Genomic DNA, 4,222 nt, shown 5'->3' with positions numbered 1-4,222 from the left:
AGCTGCAGTTCAACTGGAATATGAATAATGTAAATTATCATCATCCTACTTAAGGTTAAAGTCCACTTTTAATGCTTCCTTTGCCTTTTTGCTTAAATAAACATCCAGTTGATATGAGCTTTGACTCAGAAGACAAAAGGGAAAGACAGCCACTCCAATGCCAAACATGAGGAAGAAACAGCTGCAAAAATAACGAACAAATGCAAGTTCATGAATGTAATCAGACCTCACAACAAATGGCACGGCTATACTGTGCATCATAAAAAGGTCTCTATCAAGGCAAAATCTGATGTTGCACAGGAAACATCTGAGTGTTCTTCTGGCAGAATGTGTGTCTTAACTGAACAGACGCTTCAAGGGCTACACTTGGAAGAGCAGTGGTAGAAGTGACATGAGAGGGGAAACAGTAGCTATTTAACTTCTTCCCTGCTGCGTGTCTACTTAAAATTCCCACCCAGTGTTTTACAGCTGAACAAGAAAATATATGGAAGCCCGGTATCTTATTACTCTGTGGGGAAAAGGTTGGCTGAGGGTTGTCTGCTGGTCACCATGATTTAAAGCAGGAAATACCTGTGGGTATCACTCCCCCTCCTGCCCATCCTAAATACCAGACCAGTTCATTATTCAAAGGTTCAATGTGTGGAAGTTGAAATACAATTTCTTGTATTAATTACAAAATGTATGTGACAAGTAGAATAATTTAAACTCACTTTGATAAAAGTAAATGCTTACTAGTGTTGGTAGGATCCTTTCTACCAATGAGGGTCACACAACTTTTCTGCCAGAGACAATTTTTTAAAAATTACTTCCACCACACACCACTACTAAATGTACTTTGTTTCAATTGGTTAATGCTGCCGAGGAAGCTATTTTCAGCTGTACAGCAATTTTGGAGTTGTTACTGTTCTTATTCTTAACTCTTTATGTTTTGTCAAATGTAGGGCACAACTAAAATGTAAATTTCTTCTTAGGAAGTATAGCTTGCTGTTGGTACAGCCAAAGAGTCTGATGTATTTGCACACACAGGCTTGGAACCCATCTCAAATTTCCATGCACAGAAGCATGTTTTCCCAGCCTCCTTCCTGTCGCCTGAGATGTTGCTCCTGGAGAATTGCCAGTTTCCTGCCAACCACATGAATGAGAGTGGGGGGGGGTGTATGTATGATATTTGACAGGATCCAACCCATTACCTAGAATGGTAACAGCTGCACTTGAAAATCAAATTAGAAATCTTCAGGGGTACAAGTTTGGGACTGAAGTCAGAAACTGGGTGAGAGTTAACTTTGGTAATCTTGTTAAGCTGTGCCTCTACTTTTTCCTCAATGGGACTGCTTTCTCTTTGTCATGATAACAATGGGAAGACAATGGTACTAAGGAAATGCTTACTCACAAGCTGTTTACCATAAGGAATGAGATTCAATTCAGTTGCGCAGACACCATTTTAAAATATATATATATTGTTTTCGAATGAAAGAATCCATTTGGCAGACTGATAATCAGTATGCCAACCTGTAAATATTTACACGGCATTGTGATTTTAATAAATAAGCATTCTTGAAACTTTGAACTTAATAGATTCCCTTGTATTCTTTAAGTTGTTAACTGAAAGATGTTGCTAAAGAGACATGTTTTTTAAAGTAGCTTAACTATCTGGGTCATGCCAGCTACTTTTTAACTCATAAAACCCTGGAAACGGTCATTTTTAAAGACTAGAAATGCCAAAATCAGTTATTTTAATAAAATTGTTCAACTTCTATTTTAAGGCTAATGAGGTTGTTGATAATAGTATTGATATGTGATCTGGCTAATCTTTGGCCAGCCATTAATTAAGCACAACCTCACTTAGGATATAATGGAGGAGACAGCCATGTACAATGTCTCTACTTCCTTAGGTGAATGGTATAAAATACCTCCTGTATCAATGTATGGGGGGGATGGGTTGCAGCTCAGTGTAGACCATCTGCTTTGCATGCAGAATGTCCCAGCTTCAATCCCTGGCATCTCCAGTTAGAAGGATCAGGTAGCAAGTGAGCTGAAAGATGTCCATCTGAGACACTGGAGAGCTTCTTGCCTTAGACAACACTGACCTTGGTTGACTAGCAATCTGGAACTGTATAAGGCAGCTTCATGTGGTCCATTGCTTTTGCTCTGTATTCCTTTTGATACCGTATGAACAATTCCAGTCTATGGCAAGCTAAAAGTGAGGTTTGTATAAAATGCAGAACCTTCCTCCAAGTGCAAACTGGTTGTTGTTTTTCAAGCAGTGTGGTACAATTGTTGCCATCTTAAGTATTCAATTTTGTTTGCTTTTCAAGGTTTGAAAAACACTTCCTAGTCGGATTCTCAGCTAAGCTGCTTACAAGAGTAGTTGGTGGTTTCTTCCATGGCTTGCCTTTTCAGTAAAGCTTCTGAATAATTTAGCTGTTTTAAAAATTGAACTTGTGACTTTCATCCTCTACGGCAAAAGATATCCATAGTATGAACAGCCACGTTTAAGCATCAGCTTCACCAGCTGGAACTTTCCTAGCCACTGTGCATACATAATTCAACTGAAAACAAATAATCTTCAAAGAACAATCCCCCAACTAATTACCAACTCTTGACTTTCCCAACACAATGTAAGGCTGAAACCCTGGGGGGAGGGGCAAATCACCTTAGGAGCCAGCGTGATTCCGCATTGGCGTAGGTGCCACTTTATCATGGGATACACTGGCAAACACACCGCGTCCAGGAGTGATGGAGCTCTGGCGGCTCCTGCCGCCAGTGCAGCTAATCCAGGAACTAAAAAGCCGGAAGAGAACGGCTGCGCCAGCATGGGGGAGGTGTTCCCGGGGACAGAGCTGCCTTTTTTGGGGTGGCGCAGCCTCACTGTTTTCAATGGGGCATTTCCCCCTATTTTTCCTTTTTAAATTTTTAAATACCCTTTTTTTCTCTCTGTGGCAGCTGGGAAGCCTCAGAGGAGGCAGCGCAGCTGTGACATTCCTGGCTGCCATGGATCTACATCCCCTTTAGGAACGGGCTGCCCGAGTGGTTGTAGAAAGCTGGTAATATTCGGCCCAAATCTAGATGTGGAACATCTGAGGTAGGCAATGTGACAATAGTTAACAAGAGCAGATGAGAGGAAGAAGCTGGAGGGGGAAAAAACCAGTTAACAGCCATTTCCCCTTCAGCCAGGAAGGTTAGGGGACCCTTGGTTGTAGGAGGCAGCAGCCCTTGTTCACTTGTTACAGTAACACACATACAGCCTGCAGATACTCGTGAACTCCTATTTGTAATAAAGTGCCTATGTGCATTCACTTTACAAATGAAACCTGGGGCTACTACCTGGATAAATGTGGGCGTTTCAATTACACATTCTGCTGTACAAGTGTTGAATGTGAGAATTACTCAATGCATGTATAAAGAAAACACACACTGTACAAGGATTGTATGCACATTCACTAACTTGTGAACAGAGCTACTATTAAGTAGCAAGCTGGTAGACTGTGGTGCTTAGGGAACACTCACACTCAATAATTAACTTTCATTCTCTAGGTCACATTTCAGCATCCTAAAGGATTCACTTTGAAAATATGTAAAAGGAAATGTGGAGGTAAAATCTTCATAAATTAAGATGTTTTGATTTTATAGCTATACTTAGGACATACCAAATAACAGCAAAAAAAAGTTGATAGTGAAGGTATTACTCCCAATTCTCCAATACATCTCAACTTTGGGGGTTACCACACTTGTATTCCCAGCGATGTATTAAGAGTTTGAAAACATTATAAAAAATACTGTTTGCACTTTGTTTGGCCCCTTTAGCTGTGAAGACGTCTTCCAACCATTTATAACCCATGGTATCCAAAAACCCTTTTAAAGCAATGTCTTTTACAACATTTTCAAACTCTTAATACATCGCTGGGAATACAAAGTGTGGTTACCCCCTTTGTATTATATCTTAAAGAACAGACTACTCAGGTTAAGAACTGGAAAATATTTATTAACAAGTATATAGGGTTTTGACACATTTATACTCCATTCCTTCACACAGAGAAAAATGTTCAGTCCTTTAATTTAGTGGCTCCTTTTCAACATGCTTGTATCATTTATGAAATCAAGGTATACATCTGAACACCAGCTGTATTTCTTAGAACTCATCAGTGTAAGGTTTCCAAGAAGTTTGGCTTATTGCCCCAAAAGTGATGTGTTTAAAAAGTGCTTTCCTATTCTTGATGCCGAG

This window comes from Euleptes europaea, chromosome 8 (genome assembly GCF_029931775.1).
Source record: "Euleptes europaea isolate rEulEur1 chromosome 8, rEulEur1.hap1, whole genome shotgun sequence".
Taxonomy (NCBI): Eukaryota; Metazoa; Chordata; class Lepidosauria; order Squamata; family Sphaerodactylidae; genus Euleptes; species Euleptes europaea.
This window is presented reverse-complemented; position numbering follows the sequence as displayed.